Genomic DNA, 19,130 nt, shown 5'->3' with positions numbered 1-19,130 from the left:
CCCGTGTGAGGACGACTGCAGGCGAGGTGTTCTGGGCGGCCAGTCTCCTGCCTCCATTTGAGGCCAAAACTGATCCGAGCTGCAGCTGCGGGGTCTCTCTCCAGCTCCCGCCGCAAGAGGAGCAGATAATCTAACCGTCTGTCTGCAACCGGAGTTCGGCTGCGAACCCGCGACCTCAAGAACCCACAGAGCGGGTTTCGCAGGTGCACACACTGACAACTGAGCTACAGCGGCGAGCTTCTCGGGAGTCACCTGCAGAGGGACGGGGGGAGGGGGTGGGAGGTGTGTGTTGGCTCGTTGGTCTAGGGGTATGATTCTCGCTTTGGGTGCGAGAGGTCCCGGGTTCAAATCCCGGACGAGCCCGTCCTTTTTCTTTAAGAGGAGGACTGAAGGCAGACCTGGTGGAAGCTTCGGGGAGACTCAAGGCGCGCCTAGGGCATCTGAGGCCAGGACCGCTGCTGTCCGGCCGAATCAGTCGGTAGAACAAAGCGACTCTCACATTCAGCCTCGGGGGTTGGGGGCCCCAAGTCCGAAGAGAGCTGTCTTGGTTTTGACCTGCGGGGGCGGGATCAGGGAGCTGACCGGGAGAAGCGCGAGCAACACGGGAGACCGAGGCGGAAGCGGTGTCCCCTCGATGCACTCTGCCAGCGTTTGTTGAGCGATCACCCGGGGCCACGTCTTGGGGGTTCGGCCGCCCGCAAAGCGAGCGTCCCAGATATCGAGGCTCCGGGACCCTCCGCGCCCCCGCCCGCTCTCGAGCGCTCCCCACCTGCACGCGCGACCCGGAGTCCCTCGCCGGCTTTGTCCAGCGGGTCCCCTGCGCTCGCGGCTGCGAGGTGGCCTGCGAAGTGACCGATGAGCGGCGCGGGGACAGAGGCCGAACGCCCTTCCTGGTCCGGGGCTCTCTGTCGTCCGACGGCGGAGGGGAGGCGGCGCGGACCCCGGACTGTCGGAGCGCAGGGGCTTCTGTCCGTTTTGCCGGCCCGGGAGCGCTGGGTTTTCTCCGCGCGCACCATTCTTGGCACCCCGCACTTCCCAGTGGGTCTGAAATTGGGGTCTCCCTTCTGCACCACTTCACTGGCGTCGCGGGTCCAGCTCCCAGACACCACGGCATCAGAGAGGGGAGCTAAAATCCTTGGTGTGTGCGGCTCGTTGGTCTAGGGGTATGATTCTCGCTTAGGGTGCGAGAGGTCCCGGGTTCAAATCCCGGACGAGCCCTGCTTTTCTTCCCCACTTGCGGGTCTCAGGGTCCACTCTGTGCCTCCCCTTGTCGTCGTTTCAAAATTTTCATTGAGGCCCAGTAGCCAAAGTGTCTCCACGAGTGTCTTAACAAGCTACTTTTTCAGTCCGAGTTTCAGGCACGGAAGACTGAGAGAGGTTCCCTTCTTCTGCATCAAGAGCCGGTGGTTCTCCGCTTGCAGGTCTCTGAACCGTCAAGCCTGGGCCCCACAGTCCCAGGTCAGGAGGCCAGGATATCGGCGTGCAGAGGTGATGCGCTGTTGGCGTTTGCGTCTGGAGCCCAGCCCCGCTTCAAATCCAGTCACCCCATGGCCCCGCTGACCCCGGGACTTACTCCATCCTGCATTTGAGGCGGTCCACAGCCGTGGGAGAAGGCAATGGCAGCCCACTCCAGTACTCTTGCCTGGAAAATCCCATGGACAGAGGAGCCTGGTGGGCTGCGGTCCATGGGGTCGCTGGGAGTCGGACACGACTGTATAACTTTCAAGTAGACAACCTAAGCGACTTCACTTTCACTTTTCACTTTCATGCATTGGAGAAGGAAATGGAAAGCCATTCCAGTGTTCTTGCCTGGAGAATCCCAAGGACGGGGGAGCCTGGTGGGCTGCCGTCTCTGGGGTCGCACAGAGTCAGACACGACTGAAGCGACTTAGCAGCAGCAGCAGCACAGCCGTCAAATTCCGACACCTGTCTGCAGGTGGCTTTGTGCGGCCGCCCGGCTAGCTCAGTCGGTAGAGCATGAGACTCTTAATCTCAGGGTCGTGGGTTCGAGCCCCACGTTGGGCGTAGTTTTTGCCGCCTATTTGGATTCCTGCCCCACATGGGTTGGTCTTCTGCTCCCAGGTGTCCATTTCCGACTAAAAGGTGCCCTGTTGGAGGCACAGGGTGCAGACACACACAAATTTCTTATCTCCATTGATGCTTTTGAAATGTGTTGTTCGAGAAGACCCTTAAGACTCCCTTGCACTACGAGGAGATCAAACCAGTCCATCCTAAAGGAAATCAACCCTGAATATTCATTGGAAGGACTGATGCTGAAGCTCCAATCCTTTGGCCACCTGATGCCAAGAGCCAACTCATTGGAAAAGACCCTGATGTTGGGAAAAACTGAAGGCAGGAGGAGAAGGGGGTGGCAGAGGATGATGGTTGGATGGCATCATTGAATCAATGACCGTGAGTTAGAGCAAACTCCTGGAGTTGATGATGGACGGGGAGGCCTGGCGTGCTGACGTCCATGGGGTCACATAGAGTCGGACACGACTGAGCGGCTGAACAACAGCGGAAGCCATGCTGGGTCCTGCCCTCGTCCTTGTCAGCGCCTTGTACCGGTTGGGTCTCTCATGGGGGCTTGTAGACTCCTATTCCTGGAAGGTCAAGAAAGTAAGCCGATCAGGACAAGGCAAGAATCAACGCCATTTAAGGCTCACAGGGGTTTTCCTCCTCAGGGAACACTGGTCCCAATTTAAAAAAACAAAGTGTGAAAACCTGAGCCCCTCCTCCTTCCCCTGGACCAGGGAGCCATGGCTGGAAACCGCCCCCCGCTCCTCCTCTAGTTCAGTCACGCTGCTCCGTTGGGGCAGAATTGGATTCAGGTGTCGATTAACTAGAGGAATATAGGATTCTTCCAGAATCTGTTTTGCCCGCCTCCCTCACTCAGGCCTCCCTCACTCGGTCCCTAGGTGAGGCCTCTTGCAGACGAGGTGCCCTGGGCGCGCGGAGTCTCCTGCCTCCGTTTGAGGCCAGAACTGAGCAGAGCTGCAGCTGCGGGGTCTCCTCCAGCTCCCGCCGGACGAGGAGCAGATAATCCAACCGTCCCTCTGAAACTGGACTGCAGCTACGAACCTGTGACCTGGGGTTCGCAGGTGGGGACACCGACAACTGAACTATGGCGGCGAGCTTCACCGGAGTCACCTGCGGAAGGACCGCGGGAGGGAGCCAGGTGTGTGCGGCTCGTTGGTCTAGGGGTATGATTCTCGCTTTGGGTGCGAGAGGTCCCGGGTTCAAATCCCGGACGAGCCCTGCTTTTCTTCCCCACTTGCGGGTCTCAGGGCCCACTCTGAGCCCTTCCATTGTCGTTTTAAAATTTTTCATTGAGACCCAGTAGCCAAAGTGTCTCCGTGAGTCTCCTAACAAGCTACAGTGTCAGCCTGTGCTGGAGGAACGAGGAACGGAAGACAGAGATGTTTCCTTCCTCTGCATCGGGAGCCCGTTCTTCGCCGGTGGCAGGTCTCAGAACCGTCAAGCCTGGACCCGAAGGTTCTCGGTCAGGAGGCCAAGGCATCGGCGTGGGGAGAGGCGATGCGCTGCTGGCGTTTGCAGCCGGAGCCCACCCCCACCTCAAATCCAGGCACTCCACTTACCCACTGACCCTGGTACCTGCTCCATACTTTCGTTTGGGGCGGTCCACACCCCGTCAACTTCGGAAACCTGGCCATAGTCGGGTACCCTCAGCCGCCCGGCTAGCTCAGTCGGTAGAGCATGAGACTCTTAATCTCAGGGTCGTGGGTTCGAGCCCCACGTTGGGCGTAGTTTTTGCTGCTTGTTGTGGATTCCAGTGCCACGTGTGCTGGTTTCTGCTCCCAGCTGTCCATTCCCGACTAAAAAGTGCCCTGTTGGAGGCACAGGGTGCAGACATAAACAGATTCCTGCTCACCATAGAAAGCCACGCTGGGCCCTGCCCTCGCCTTGTCTGCTTCTTGTAACGGTTGGGCCTCACATGGGAACTTCTAGACTCCCATTTCTGGAAGGCTAGGAGAGTAAGTTCAGGACAAGGGAAGAACCAGCGCCCTTAAAGGCTGATAAGTCCCCCAAATTAAAAGGTGTGAAGACCTAGGCTGCTCTGGGAATTTGACCCTCTTGCACCTAATGGAGACTCCTACCCCTGGACAATAAGCGGTCCTGAGGAACCTCCTCCTCCTCTCGCTCAGAGACTGCTCTGTTGGGGGAGAAATTTGGTTCAGGTGTCGATTAAGTAGAGGGATATAGGGTTGTTCAGTAGTTCCAGAGTCTGTTTTGCCTCAGGCCCAGGGACCCTTCGGTCCCTAAGAGAGGCCTCTTGCGGGCGAGGTGTTCTGGGAGGGAAATCTCCTGCCTCTATTTGAGGCAGAACTGAGCAAAGCTGCAGCTGGATCGGGGGGTGGGGGTGGGGGGGGTGTCTTCTTCCAGTTCCCGCCGCACGAGGAGCAGATAATCGAAACGTCGCTCTGAAACCGGACTGCGGCTGCGAACCCGCGACCCGGCGATCCCCGAGAGCCGGATTCTCCGGTGCGCACGCTGACATCTGAGCTATGGCAGCGAGCTTCACTGGAGTCACCTGCAGAAGGACTGGAGGCGGGAGAGAGAATGATGTAGTGGCTCGTTGGTCTAGGGGTATGATTCTCGCTTTGGGTGCGAGAGGTCCCGGGTTCAAATCCCGGACGAGCCCGTCCCTTTTCTTTAAGCGGAGGATTGAGGTTTGGTCTTGTGGAAGCATCGGGGAGACGCAGACTAGACAGCGTCCTCAGAGAGAGGGACATGCGGTAACGCTCCTGCAAACAGAGTAAAGGAAAGTGCCTCGTAGGCTGCCTTTGGGCTCCAGGTCTCTGATGATTCGGGAGGATCACTGCTCCAGCCCCCAATCAGCCCTACTGTAACTTAAAGTTGCATTTTAGTGGCGGGGAGGCGGGGAGAGAGAAAGAGACTCCCGGGCTTCCCTGGGCACAATTTCATTCTTGTGTCGGGGTATCGTCCCCGGGGCTTTCCCTGATGAGAGGGTGAAGAAATGGGGCTAAGTATCCGGAGGGGCTGGGGAGTGGCTGGACGTCGAGGGAGAACATATCGACTGCAGACTCTGCCCCGACCTGACCCCCGACTCCTGGACGCGGGCTCTCGCTGCTCCGAGGGCGGCCTCCTCCTCCCCAGCCCGACTGCAGGGCCCGCCTCCTCCCCCAGCTGGGCTGGGAGGGGCATCGTGACCCGTCCAGGTGCGCGGTCTGGTTGATGGGCTAACCCGCCCCCCTCTAGGGACCACCCCCAGATCAGGCCATCCTAGGGCATCTGAGGCCGGGACCTTTGCTGGATCAGTCGGTAGAACAAAGCGATTCTCACAGTCAACCTTGTGGGTTGGGGGCCCCGCGTCCGAAACGCGCTTTCTAGGTTTTGACCTGCGGGGGCGGGAGCTGGGAGCCGACCCGGGAGAAGCGAGAGCAGCGCGGGAGGCCGAGGCCGAGGCGGTGTCCCCTCCGTGCACTCCGCCGGCGTTTGTTGAGCGATCACCGGGGGCCACGTCTTGGGGGTTCGGCCGCCCCCAAAGCGAGCGTCCCAGAGATCGCGGCTCCGGGACCCTCCGCGCCCCCGCCCGCTCTCGAGCGCTCCCGCGCACCCCGGAGTCCCTCGCCGGCTTTGTCCAGCAGGTTCCCTGCGCTCGCGGCTGCGAGGAGGCCTGCGAAGTGACCGATGACCGATGAGCGGCCCGGGGACAGAGGCCGGCCGCCCTTCCTGGTCCGGGGCTCTCTGTCGTCCTAGGGCCGAGGGGAGGCGACGCGGGGCTCCGGATTGGGGGAGCGCTCAGTTTTCTCCGGGTCCATCAGTCCTGGGATTCTGCATTTCCCAGTGGGCTTGAAATTGGAGTCTCCATTCCGCGTCAGTTCCATGGCATGGCCGGTCCAGCCGCGATCCCACGGGTGGAAGAGGAGATCCAAGATGCGTAAGCATGTGGCTCGTTGGTCTAGGGGTATGATTCTCGCTTAGGGTGCGAGAGGTCCCGGGTTCAAATCCCGGACGAGCCCTATTTTTCCTCCCCAGTCGGCGGGTCTCAGGAGCCACTCTGTGCTTCCCCTTGTCATTTTAAAACTTTTTTTGAGGCCCAGGAGCTAAAGTGTCTCCACGAATCTGGCCACAAGCTGCTTTGTTAGTCCAAGTTCCAGGCACGGAAGACTGGAGAGGTGTTTCCTTCCTCTGTACATAAAGAGCCAGTTTTTACTCGGTTGGAGGCCTCTGAACTGTCAAGCCTGGGCCCCACAGTCCCTAGTCAAGAGGGCAAGGCATCCACTTGGGGAGAGGCGATGGGCTGCAGGCATTCGCATCACTCTAAATCCAGTCACTCTACCTGGCGTGGACTCATGCGTCTTCCCTCCTTCCTTGCCGGAAGTCAGCAGGAGTCCAGGGACTTCCGGCACCCCTGGGTACCCAAGGTCCTGGGCCCCAGCGCCTGACAGGAGCCAAATCCCCTCTGCCCTGTTCTGCGGAGGCCGCCTTTGAGGTGCAAGAGGTGGACACTGGGACCCCCACCCCCCTGTGGGGTCTCAGGTGCTTGCCGGGATGTCTTCAGCATATGCTGGAAAGAGTGCCATGGGACGCCACAATGAAAAATAACAAGGAAACTAGGCATCATGAGCAACAACCAGTGAACAATAGATGTGAAAATAAAGTTGGAAAAATGCTAGGATTAATAGATACAGATTATAACACAACTATCCTTACTATGTATAAAGATATGAAAGACAATAATGAAAATATATTTGAGAACCGAAGCTATGTAAAATGCTCTAGAAGAATGAAACAGGACTGTATTTGTTTAAAAATACGCAAAAAGTGAAACAAATCTCAATAGATGTATGCAATGGTTTCGAAATATGAAAGAAATGGTAAACTAAAAATACGTCAAAATAAATAATATACAATAAACAAAAAACCTAAAATATCCTAATATTACAAATTAAGCAATACACTTCTAGAAGTTATATGAGTTAAGGAAGAAATTACAGTAGGATTTAAAATACTTTGAAGTAAATGATGATGAAAAATACTATATATCAAAACCTTTAAGACACAGCTAAAGCAGTAGTTAGAGGAAAATTGATAGCCTTAGATGTGTATAATAAAGAAGACAAGCTTAAAGCTAATGACAAGAAATTAGAAAAAGTACAGCAAAAAATAAACCCAGATAAATTAGAACAAGGGGAGAAACGATGAAGAGCTGAAAATAATGATGTTGATGGAGAAGGAAATGGCAACCCACTCTAGTACTCTTGCCTGGAAAAGTCCATGGACAGAGGAGCCTGGCGGACTGCAGTCCATGGAGTTACATGACTGAGCACGCATACATGAGGCTGGAGGGAGATGGTTGGTAGCAATAAACTGGTTGAACTAAAAAAAAAAAAAGATAATAATGATGTTGAAAACAAGCATACAAGCATACAATAGAGATTAATGACAAAAAGTTAATGCTATTGATGAACTCTGCAAAAACTGAATAAGAAATAATGACAGAAGATACACATAACCCATGTTAGAGAATGACTTTACAGTTATTGGATAAATTAAGAAGATAATAAAAGTATATTCTAAATAACTTTGTGAAAGCTGTTAGTACCCATAACTTGCCCAAATTATCTACAAAATACTGCAGCAAATTTCAAGTTTGTGGTGAAACCTTGAAAATATTCTATCTGAGGTTAGAAATGCAACAAGGATGCTGACACTCTCTACTTCTGTTGAACATTTTATTGGAGACAGTGAGTCACCCCATACATTGCTGGTGGGAATGTAAAATCGTACACTCGTGCTGGAAAACACTGTGGCATTTCTTTTAAAAACTAAACTTATAACCACCATATAACCCAGCAATTTGGGTTTTTTTTTTTTTTTTAATCATTTATTTATTTTAATTTGGCTGCACTGGGTCTTAGTTGCTGCATGTGGGATCTAGCTCCCTGTCCAGGGATCGAACCCAGGCCCCCTGCATTGGGAGCGCAGAGTCTTAGCCACTGGACCACCAGGGAAATCCCGCAATTTGGGTATTTATCTCAGAAAAATGAAGACTTCTTTCTGTTCACACAAAAATCTGTACACAAGTCTATAGTTGTTTTATTCAAAACAGCCAAGAAACTGGAAATAATCCAGATGTCACCCCAGGGGTCAATTGTGCATTTCGCCCTAGGTTTGTGCTGCTCTCTCTGTGCGACTTCGCCCAGCTCCTCCTCCCTAAGCCCACCGTCAGGTGAGCTGGGTGGGCACAGGGGCCAGACTGGGTTCTCCAGCTACGGGGTGGTGAGGGAAGTCCTGGACTAGAGAAACTGTTATCGTAGAAGGGATCGTAGATGGAGAGTGGAGCTTGAAGCAGGGACTCCCTGTGAGGCCCAGGAACCTTTGGCTACTGACCACCCGACCCTGGTGTCCACGTCTAAGTCAGTACCCGTCACCTAGGTCCCATCACCTTCACATTACCCCATCAATATATGCAAGGGTAGGGTTTCTTCATGGTTGCCCGGCTAGCTCAGTCGGTAGAGCATGAGACTCTTAATCTCAGGGTCGTGGGTTCGAGCCCCACGTTGGGCGTTGTCTTTTCTTCGTTTGCACCTTTTGGAGTCCGGAGAAACTCAGCAGGTGAGCATCAGTGAGCATCAGATGAATACCAGGATACTACACCTTGGGGAGCGCCTTTTCCAAGCAAGGCAATCCTGTGACCTGCCATCAAAGGGCACTCAACTGCCCAGCCGGACCCACAGCTCCTTGCTGGCTTTTACCCCAGCTCCTCCTCAAGCATGTTCCTGGCTGCAAGAAGTGTCAGCAAAGTCACCTAAAGGCCAAGCCGGGATGCTAGTACAGCCCGTCTTTCCCGGCGTTGGGCTTATTGCAATCTGAGCACAGGGACCACTAGACTTGCTTGGGGGCGGGGGTGCGGGTAGGGTCCAGGGGCTGCTTCCCAACTTGCTGGCACAGGAAGCTCTGGCGTCCTCCCCTTGCCCACTAATCTATGAGCTCAACACTTTCCCATGGGTCTGAAATCGGAGTTTCCTCCCCGCCCCACCTTACTGGTCTCCCGAATTCCATATCGGGGATGCCACGGAGTCACAGAAGAGACCCAGAGGGTACAATTTGTGTGGCTCGTTGGTCTAGGGGTATGATTCTCGCTTAGGGTGCGAGAGGTCTCGGGTTCAAATCCCGGACGAGCCCGTTTATTTCCGTTTTTACATGAAAACTGCTCTTCTCTAGAGATTTGAGAACTACGCCAAGTCCCCAGATCTTGTACTTCAAAGCTCCACACTTCGAGAGAATTAGAGAAAACATTTAAAAGCTTCAAGCTGTTTCCAGATACTTTTAAACTTTTAGTAGGAGTCTTGGGGATTCAGGGGTGTGGACATCACCGTGCGGAGCAATTTCTTCGGGGCTTCGGTCAGGTTAAGGCCGGCAGGGGAGAAAACCTGAAACAGTCTCCCCAGATCACCTACCTTTCAGGCTTCGAGTCCAGCAATTAATTACTCCACTGAGACTCAAACATTCCTGCTAAGTGTCCAGTAATGTATTGGGCCTGACTCCGGCACCCAAGGCCTTCCTCCTCTTTCTTGATTCACTTCTCTTCCTCCTTCTCTCCGTCTACTGTCACCCCTCACCTGGGCACTCCCAGGTCTGCCCTGGCTTCAGAGCCCCAGGTCAGGGAAGGGTTCTGGGAGCCAGGGTTGGGCACGGAGACCTGGGGCCCATGCTGTCAGGATAGGGGTCCTGTCCCCCGCTCTGAACCTCAGGCTGTGTTGGGCCCCATTTTTGGCGGCTGGGGGTCCAGGTGGAGTTTGAATTTGACCCTTAAGGAGCTCCAAATCTGGAGAGCTGCTTTCAGTAAAGCGCAAAGACTCCCCACTTCCAGGGGCAACCACATGCCAGGGTCAGTCACCCTGTAGGTCTGGGTCACCACTGATGGAGACCAGGGCCATCCCTCAGGCCAAATCTCCTCTTTTTCCAGAGTCTGCTGCAGAACTCCAAGGCTGATTCGACTATTGGATTTGATTTCCTGGAGGGAGTGGGGGAACCATCTCTCTCCAAATTTGTTAAAAACAAACAAAAACACTTTAACTTATTGGTTAAAAAACTATAAACAGTTTTAAAGAAGTTATAAAGAAAAACACCCTGGCAGAGTCGAGGTTTCCAGTAACACAAATGGGTTTTGGGGACCAACCCTCTTTATAAAAACAACTGAAAATGTTGGATATAAAAAACAAACAAACCTCAAGGCAGTGAAGAGCTTGCTTTTGGAAAAGTCAAGAAATTCCGGGCCCAATTTAAACGGATGTGGCAAACCAGAGAGACGATGGCGGCCCGAAGTTGCCGTGGGACCAGGGACACCTGCCAATCTCGGCAAACGTGACCGCCTTAGGCTCCGGGAGACCGAGGCAGAGCCCAGGATCTGCTCTTGGGTCCCCCCTGGAATCTGTGACCCCCAAAGACGAGTATGAACAGGAACACACTCGTCCCGCCACAACGCCGCCAGCTGCTTCTGCAATGCGTGTTCCCCGGCGTCTCCTCCTCCCGGCCCCTTTTACTAAATAAAATACAATCGCTTTAAAAGGCGAGCCTGTGCGGAGACCGCGCGCACCCGTGGGACGAAGTACACCCGAGGCACAAGGGGCCCACGTCTACAGCATCCTGTTTCCTCTCAGCGTCCGCCGTGTTGTTCCCAGGCTGGTTTCTCCCCAGTCTCCGGGCCGGTGGCTCCCGCGCCCCCCACTCCTAGCCCGCCGCTTCATCCGGGCGGGTGGCCAGACTGCCAGGACCAACAGGACAAAGGAGATTAGAAGCCGCGGCAACTGAATCAAAGTTTGTCCTCTGATTCTGTCCTGGATTTTTTTTTTTTAGTCATAAAGGACTTATTGGAGGAGATTGAAGGAGATTGGAATCTGGACTGCGCATGGATAATCTTGTTGTTCGAGTGACAAAGGATGAAATCGGGATAGGGGGTGACGAGAGGAGAATTTGAGGTCCCGGGAGCTCTCCTGAGGGGATGCGGTAGGGTGGGGGTGGGGGTCGGATCTTGAGCGGCTCTGGATTCTGCTGACTTTTTACCCTTCGGATTAATTATGAACTTCAGTGAAGAAAGAAAGGTGGGTGGTGAGGGAAATTGCAGGGGGTGTGTCCCAATCCCGCGGACTTCGGCTTTGGGCAGCTCCAAGGGTGTGGTTTGGCCTGGAAAAGCGAGGTCGGGCGGGGCGTATTCTGCGGGCGGGCGGTCTCCCGGACGTTGCCAAGCCCTGGGTGACGATGCCCAACGCAGGAGGCTTTGGGGGAAATTCTGACTGCCGCCTGCGGCTGAGCCTCGGCGGGCGCGGAGGGGTCGCCTCCCCTGCTCGCGGTGTTGGCCCCGCACGCCTTCTTCCAGCCCTGCGCTCACCCGGGTCTTCTGTCCAGCCGCGTCCCCGGAGGACTGAACGTTTATCACACACGCCGCAGGGTGGTCCTGCCCAACGCGCCGCGGACTGATGCAGCCAGGGACCCTCACTGCTCGCTGCATCTGTCATCCGCAGGACAACCCAGGGCGTTCCGGAGCCTGAGACTCCCGCTGGAGGAAGCCGACAAACCGGACTCCGGGGAGCGCTGGAGGAGCCGCGGGAATGCAGGGAGAGGAGGGCGCGGCGGGCGGCGAGGGCGCGGCGCGCACAGGAGCTCTGTCGCGAGTCGCGATTGTCTGTTTCGCTCAGGACTCTGTTCCTTGGCGACTTGAACAGAGACTGGGACCTTGTAAGGACTCAACCAGGTTTCTAATAAGCACCCAAACCAATTCCTGAATCACTTTCTAACTACTGGCCACTAGTTATTCCTTCTTCCCAAGTTCTTGGGGACAGTCTTGGCAGCAGCCCCAGTGGCCTAATGGATAAGGCACTGGCCTCCTAAGCCAGGGATTGTGGGTTCGAGTCCCACCTGGGGTAGTATGAAAGATGGCCTGTCTTTCCTTAAATGGAGAGTTGCATTTTGGATCATTAGATAAATAGATCATAATAGATCGTAAGATACAAAGATTCCCCACAATCTCTAACAAGGAAGGACAAAGACGGCGTTCCCGTACATCTAAATGGGAAAAAAATATGTGGTTACACATACATCTTAATGTGGGAATATGTGTGGTTTCGTTCGAATTTTGCAAAGCAGTCTATTCTTTGATCCTCTAATTCCAATTCTTTGAATCTGTCTCAGAGATAAAACGACTGATGTAAGTACAAGGATGTTTTTATTGCAGCAGAGTTTGGTAAATAATAAATAAAAGGGAGTTGGGAATGGCCATCTGTGGGAGACAGATGGAATATACTTTCCTTCATTAATACTGTTCAACCTCAGAAAAGAATGTTCAGTCTATCCCAGTCGACTTGGAAGTTCTTGCTCTGAAAGGCGTGCTTGATGCATTTCTTACATAACAAACAGTAACTCCTAAGCTGCAGCTGTCCCTGCATGACTGTACAGAAAGGAATCAGGTGTGGAAGGACCCAGGAAGGAAGGGGAGAAAAAAAGAAGCTCTAGCAAAATGCAGAAATACACAGATCAAAAACTAAACAGAAAATGTGGACAGCAGAGCTTGCCCCTTTGAAATGTGGGTGTAAGAACTGAAGGGGTACTTAGGGGAGAATTGAAAGTAAGGGGGGCAATGATAACGTTGACTTGATCTGGGTTAGGACTGTGGGTGATTTTCTGCCTGGACTTCTGTTATTTCAATATAGCTACTTTTGTGACTTTTTATAATCACAGGCCAGGAGAAAGCGCCCCATGTCCTCAGAAACATCTATTTTCTTTTCTCTTTCTTTCTTCTTTTAATAACTGAAGAGGGCAGGGCAAGTTTCCTAACAGGGAAGAGAGAATCACCCCTTAAAAGACTCCTACCGCACTTCCTGCTTGCCTGTTGTGTTAAAAAACTGCAGGCGTCGAGTCTGGTGAAGAAGGAAACAAAAATGAACAGCAGCAATTTCCTTTGATCTGGAGTCTGGCCCCCTTTCTTCCTCTTTCTTAAAAATCTAATTTGTCAACTGCGGTATCCTCAGTGCTTGGCATACATTAAGCGTTCAATCAACACTTGAGTGAATGGATGACTCTATTAGGCGAGTGACCTCTGGTATGTTGGGACACGTTTGGGGTCCAGAGCTTATGGGAAAATGCATGCTCCCCGCCAGGCGGTGCAGCCCAGTTCGGTGGGTTTCGCTGGCTCCCAGCCCAAGGAGTCCCTGCTCCGACCGGACTCTTATCCTCCCGCAGCAGCTGTTGGTGGTGGTCCCACTTCATCTTCAGGGTCTTGTCAGGTAGTAGGTGCACACTATCTCCTGAAGAGTGTAGATTCCCTGTGAGCCCGGCTAGCTCAGTCGGTAGAGCATGAGACTCTTAATCTCAGGGTCGTGGGTTCGAGCCCCACGTTGGGCGTGCAGGTTTTTTTTTTCCTTTTTGCAGGGGAAGGCACGAAAGCCAGGATTCTCTTAAATACATACCAAAAGGTGTCTTTGAATGAAAGTTCTTAAATTTAGCAAGACTTAGAAAGATGGTATCTATAGTACTATATCAATTTTTAAAAAGGGCAACCAAGAAAACAATTACAAAAAAGAAAACAGAATAAAAAAAGACAGCCAGATATAATGCCTCCTGAGGGAATCCTGGAAGCAGCAAATGTCACATTTGTAACAAACAATTTTCTAGTAGGGGCTTCCCTCATGCAGAAGGCAATGGCAACCCACTCCAGTACTCTTGCCTGGAAAATCCCAGGGACAGGGGAGCCTGGTAGGCTGCAGTCCATGGGGTCGCTAGGAGTCGGACACGACTGAGCGACTTCACGTTCACTTTTCATGGTCCAGGGGCTAAGACTCTATGCTCACAATGCAAGGGGCCCAGTTGGGCACTAGATCCCACATGCCTCAACTAAAGACACCGCATGCCTCTACTAGACCTGGTGCAGCCAAATAAATAAATATTTTAGAAAATTTTTTTCTAGTAGCCTCATTAAATTCTTAAAAATGAAGTCAATAAAATAATATATTTTATCTTATCTGTGCTTAGTCGCCCAGTCATGTCCAACTGTTTGCGACCCCTTGGACTGTAGCCAACCAGGCTCCTCTGTCCATGGGATTTTCCAGGCAAGAATAACTGGAGTGGGCTGCTATTTTCCTCCTCCAGGGGATCTTCCCCACCGAGGGATTGAACCCATGTCTGCTTGTCTCCGGCACTGCAGGCAGATTCTTTACCTGCTGAGCCATAACTAAGTTATTATAATTTCCCACATAATAATATACAAATTATCAATGAGATGCATTATAGTCTCAACCTCAGTACTTTCGAAATTTTGAATCAGATGGTTCTGTCGGGGGTGGGGGGAAGGGGGGTTGCCTGTGCATGGCAGAATGTTTAGCAATATCCTTGGCCTCTAGATGTCAGTAGCCTCCTTGTGACAACCAACAATGTCTCCACACACTGTCCAAAGTCCTCTGGGAGGCAAAGTTGTTTCTAGTTGGAGTCATTTGTCTAGAGAACCAAGGGCATACATACTGGTACAAACAGTTCACATGTGGAATCTGACAGGAGGGCTAACTTGACAAGGGCCAGATGGCAGGGTCATTTCATCCTGAGACAGCCAACTCAGAAGGCAGCCTGGTAAGGTCAGGAAATAGGCTGTGTACAGGGGACTTTGTTGGCAAGGCAAAGTTGCTGGACTTTGCTGTACAGTCAAAGCTATGGTTCTCCCAGTACTCATGTTTGGATGTGACAGTTGGACCATAAAGAAGGCTGAGTGCCAAAGAATTGATGTTTTTGAACTGTGGTGCTGGAGAGTCCCTTTTACTACAAGGAGATCAAACCAGTCAATCCTAAAGAAAATCAACTCTGAATATTCATTGGAAGCACAGATACTGAAGCTGAAGCTCCAGTACTTTGGCCACCTGAAGTGGCTGACTCATTGGAAAAGACCTTGATGCTGAGAAAGATTGATGGCAGGAGAAGGGGACAACAGAGGATGAGATGGTTAGATGGCATTACCGACTCAATGGACATAAGTTTGAGCAAACTCTGGGAGATAGTGAAGGACAGGGAAGCCTGGTGTGCTGCAGTCCATGGGGTCGCAAAGAGTCCAAAAAGAGCTAGTGACTGAACAACAACAGCAACAACAAGAGGACTTCACAAATACGTTACTATATTGAGATTAGCAGGAGCCAGATTTCTTGCTGGTGGAGTTGGAAAGCAAAGGCTTCAACAAATCCTATGGTGTTGCACTGGAGTTGGAGTTATTACTAACGTTTTCTGGTAACTTGGTAACTGTTGTTTTGCTGGTAAAGAGGATTGGTGGTAGTGACTTCATAAAGGTGAAGTAAAAGTGAAAGTGAAGTTGCTCAGTCGTGTCCGACTCTTTGCGACCCCGTGGATACCAGGCTCCTCCCTCCGTGGGATTTTCTAGGCAAGAGTACTGGAGTGGATTGCCATTGGTGGCTCGGAGGGTAAAGCGTCTGCCTGCAATGTGGGAGATCTGGGTTGATCCCTGGGTTGGGAAGATGCCCAAACGAAGGGAATGGCTACCCACTCCAGTATCCTGGCCTAGAGAATTCCATGGACTGTATAGTTGATGGGGTCGCAAAGAGTCGGATATGACTGAGCGACTTTCACTTTCACGTTATGATCTCAATCCTTGCATCTCCTTATATCTAGAAAAGCACTAAATCCCTTCATGGTGACATCAGAGCCTCACTACTAGCAGAAGACTTCATAAAAGCAGGTCTTAAGTGGTATATTTTCCTGCCTGCCATCAGCATCAGTTTTCTGTATTTCTTAACTGGCATAGTCTATATAACGAACTTTTCGCTTTTTCCCGTGTCCGTCCGTCGCAAGGAGAGGAGCTGCCGCCCTGTAGGCTCATAAGCAAGGGATGGGCGTGTGGAACCTCCAGCCTCTAGGTCAGGAGGAATAAGCAGACTCAGCACCGAACCCAATAGGCCGAAGGCCCGCAATGCCTTCAGTTAAGACGGGCTCATTCATCCCAAGACTGCGAGTGCGGAGCCGCTGCTGACTGCAGAGGGGTCAGGTGGTGATGGAGCGGAGTTCCGGCCCGCGAAAGCAGGCCCCTTTATACGTGCGGACCACCAGCCCCACGACCGCCCGGGCCATCCACCGCAGCCGCCGGAGTTGCGCGCGGCCGCCATCCGCAGAGCGCGCGCCGTCCTGCGCAGCCCGCAGCCTGTGATGTTGGAGAAGAAGCGGACCTGCCTCACCCACAGCCCTTGGACGACTTCCTTCCCCGAAGCAACGACGTTGTCTCCGACTCTCCTAAAGAAGCGGAGAAAGAGGGAGGGGAGACGGAGAGGGAGAAGGAAGAAGAAAAAGAGTAAATGCTAAGTTCATTCCTTTAATTGTTCATTTTCACCTTCAGTTATTCAGGAGATCCGGTTTGATCCCTGGGTGGGGAAGATCCCCTGAAGGAGGGCATGGCAACCCACTCCGGTGTTCTTGCCTGGAAAATCCCATGGACAGAGGAGTCTGGGGGGCTACAGTCCCTGGGGTCGCACAGAGTCGGACAGACCTTAACGACTAACACTTAAACTTGTTTATGGCAAATTACCTTAAATTTTCTCTTTTAAAAATAGCGTTAATACTGATTCACAAATTTTGACATATTTAATATTTTATAATCACTTATAGGACTTCCTTGGTGTAGGGAATATGCTATGCACAGGCCTGTACTATAATTAACAGGGCTTCTTTGAAAAATAAGAATGACTTTCTCACCACCCCCAGGCAAAGGGCTGGGAGCAGTAAAAAGTATATCATGGAAAAACATCTTGAAAACAAGATGTTGAAGTACAGATATGACTGATGGAATGCCATTAGTGAAGGTTCTCATAACCAGAGTCTTGAGGGAGTTGCTGAGAAAGGTTGTCACTAGCTGTGGGGCTAAACAGAGTCATGAAAGGCCTGAAGGTTTGACATTGAGGACTGTGCATTATATTTCTTTATCCCTGATCTGAGACTGTAAAAAAACAGATATCTAGAGCACGTACAAGGCAGTCAGATCAGATCAGTCACTCAGTCACGTCCGACTCTTTGCGACCCCATGAATCACAGCACGCCAGGCCTCCCTGTCCATCACCAACTCCCGGAGTTCACTCAGACTCATGTCCATCGAGTCAGTGATGCCATCCAGCCATCTCATCCTCTGTCGTCCCCTTCTCCTCCTGTCCCCAATCCCTCCCAGCATCAGGGTCTTTTCCAATGAGTCAGCTCTTCGTATGAGGTGGCCAAAGTACTGGAGTTTCAGCTGCATCATTCCTTCCAAAGAAATCCCAGGGCTGATCTCCTTTAGAATGGACTGGTTGGATCTCCTTGCAGTCCAAGGGACTCTCAAGAGTCTTCTCCAACACCACAGTTCAAAAGCATCAATTCTTCGGTGCTCAGCCTTCTTCACAGTCCAACTCTCACATCCATACATGACCACAGGAAAAACCATAGCCTTGACCAGACGAACCTTTGTTGGCAAAGTAATGTCTCTGCTTTTGAATATGCTATCCAGGTTGGTCATAACTTTCCTTCCAAGGAGTAAGCGTCTTTTAATTTCATGGCTGCAGTCACCATCTGCAGTGATTTTGGAGCCCCCAAAAATAAAGTCTGACACGGTTTCCACTGTTTCCCCATCTATTTCCCATGAAGTGATGGGACCAGATGCCATGATCTTCGTTTTCTGAATGTTGAGCTTTAAGCCAACTTTTTCACTCTCCACTTTCACTTTCATCAAGAGGCTTTTGAGTTCCTCTTCATTTTCTGCCATAAGGGTGGTGTCATCTGCATATCTGAGGTTATTGATATTTCTCCCAGAAATCTTGATTCCAGCTTGTGTTTCTTCCAGTCCAGCATTTCTCATGATGTACTCTGCATATAAGTTAAATAAACAGGGTGACAATATACAGCCTTGACGTACTCCTTTTCCTATTTGGAACCAGTCTGTTGTTCCATGTCCAGTTCTAACTGTTGCTTCCTGACCTGCATACAGATTTCTCAAGAGGCAGATCAGGTGGTCTGGTATTCCCATCTCTTTCAGAATTTTCTACAGTTTATTGTGATCCACACAGTCAAAGGCTTTGGCATAGTCAATAAAGCAGAAATAAATGTTTTTCTGGAACTCTCTTGCTTTTTACATGATCCAGCAGATGTTGGCAATTTGATCTCTGGTTCCTCTGCCTTTTCTAAAACCAGCTTGAACATCAGGAAGTTCACAGTTCAAGTATTGCTGAAGCCTGGCTTGGAGAATTTTGAGCATTACTTTACTAGTGTGTGAGATGAGCGCAATTGTGCGGTAGTTTGAGCATTCTTTGGCATTGCCTTTCTTTGGGATTGGAATGAAAACAGACCTTTTCCAGTCCTGTGGCCACTGCTGAGTTTTCCACATTTGCTGGCATATTGAGTGCAGCACTTTCACAGCATCATCTTTCAGGATTTGAAATAGCTCAACTGGAATTCCATCACCTCCACTAGCTTTGTTTGTAGTGATGCTTTCCAAGGCCCACTTGACTTCACATTCCAGGATGTCTGGCTCTAGGTGAGTGATCACACCATCGTGATTATCTGGGTCATGAAGACCTTTTTTGTACAGTTCTTCTGTGTATTCTTGCCATCTCTTCTTAATATCTTCTGCTTCTGTTAGGTCCATACCATTTCTGTCCTTTATCGAGCCCATCTTTGCATGAAATGTTCCCTTGATATCTCTAATTTTCTTGAAGAGATCTCTAGTCTTTCCCATTCTGTTGTTTTCCTCTATTTCTTTGCATTGATTGCTGAGGAAGGCTTTCTTTCTTTCTTTTTTTTTTGTTTTTGAAGAAGGCTTTCTTATCTCTTCTTGCTATTCTTTGGAACTCTGCATCCAGATGTTCATATCTTTCCTTTTCTCCTTTGCTTTTCTCTTCTTTTCTTTTCACAGCTATTTGTAAGGCCTCCCCAGACAGCCATTTTGCTTTTTTGCATTTATTTTCCATGGGGATGGTCTTGATCCCTGTCTCCTGTACAATGTCACAAACCTCATTCCACAGTTCATCAGGCACTCTATCTATCAGATCTAGGCCCTTAAGTCTATTTCTCACTTCCACTGTATAATCATAAGGGATTTGATTTAGGTCATACCTGAATAGTCTAGTGGTTTTCCC

At 51.2% G+C, this 19,130-nt stretch overlaps 11 non-coding genes across 11 annotated transcripts; all 11 read left to right on the top strand.

Moving 5' to 3' along the window:
- The first annotated feature begins 291 nt into the window (after positions 1–291).
- TRNAP-UGG (transfer RNA proline (anticodon UGG)) lies at positions 292–363 on the top strand. Its single transcript has one exon. It is a non-coding gene; the product is annotated as a tRNA-Pro (tRNA).
- Positions 364–1,146: 783 nt separating this feature from the next.
- TRNAP-AGG (transfer RNA proline (anticodon AGG)) lies at positions 1,147–1,218 on the top strand. The gene has a single exon. It is a non-coding gene; the product is annotated as a tRNA-Pro (tRNA).
- Positions 1,219–1,952: 734 nt separating this feature from the next.
- Positions 1,953–2,025, top strand: TRNAK-CUU (transfer RNA lysine (anticodon CUU)). The gene has a single exon. It is a non-coding gene; the product is annotated as a tRNA-Lys (tRNA).
- Positions 2,026–3,186: 1,161 nt separating this feature from the next.
- TRNAP-UGG (transfer RNA proline (anticodon UGG)) lies at positions 3,187–3,258 on the top strand. The gene has a single exon. It is a non-coding gene; the product is annotated as a tRNA-Pro (tRNA).
- Positions 3,259–3,692: 434 nt separating this feature from the next.
- Positions 3,693–3,765, top strand: TRNAK-CUU (transfer RNA lysine (anticodon CUU)). The gene has a single exon. It is a non-coding gene; the product is annotated as a tRNA-Lys (tRNA).
- An 826-nt stretch (positions 3,766–4,591) lies between these two features.
- On the top strand, positions 4,592–4,663 carry TRNAP-UGG (transfer RNA proline (anticodon UGG)). The gene has a single exon. It is a non-coding gene; the product is annotated as a tRNA-Pro (tRNA).
- A 1,270-nt stretch (positions 4,664–5,933) lies between these two features.
- Positions 5,934–6,005, top strand: TRNAP-AGG (transfer RNA proline (anticodon AGG)). The gene has a single exon. It is a non-coding gene; the product is annotated as a tRNA-Pro (tRNA).
- Positions 6,006–8,483: 2,478 nt separating this feature from the next.
- On the top strand, positions 8,484–8,556 carry TRNAK-CUU (transfer RNA lysine (anticodon CUU)). Its single transcript has one exon. It is a non-coding gene; the product is annotated as a tRNA-Lys (tRNA).
- A 546-nt stretch (positions 8,557–9,102) lies between these two features.
- Positions 9,103–9,174, top strand: TRNAP-AGG (transfer RNA proline (anticodon AGG)). Its single transcript has one exon. It is a non-coding gene; the product is annotated as a tRNA-Pro (tRNA).
- Positions 9,175–11,842: 2,668 nt separating this feature from the next.
- Positions 11,843–11,915, top strand: TRNAR-CCU (transfer RNA arginine (anticodon CCU)). Its single transcript has one exon. It is a non-coding gene; the product is annotated as a tRNA-Arg (tRNA).
- Positions 11,916–13,316: 1,401 nt separating this feature from the next.
- On the top strand, positions 13,317–13,389 carry TRNAK-CUU (transfer RNA lysine (anticodon CUU)). Its single transcript has one exon. It is a non-coding gene; the product is annotated as a tRNA-Lys (tRNA).
- Positions 13,390–19,130: the final 5,741 nt, after the last annotated feature.

The sequence above is a fragment of the Bos grunniens genome, chromosome 25 (assembly GCF_055505025.1).
Source record: "Bos grunniens cultivar Pamir isolate PY7600 chromosome 25, Bosgru_T2T1.0, whole genome shotgun sequence".
In the NCBI taxonomy this organism is placed as follows: Eukaryota; Metazoa; Chordata; class Mammalia; order Artiodactyla; family Bovidae; genus Bos; species Bos grunniens.
Note: the sequence above shows the minus strand (reverse complement) of the source record. Positions and strands in the feature narration are given on the sequence as shown.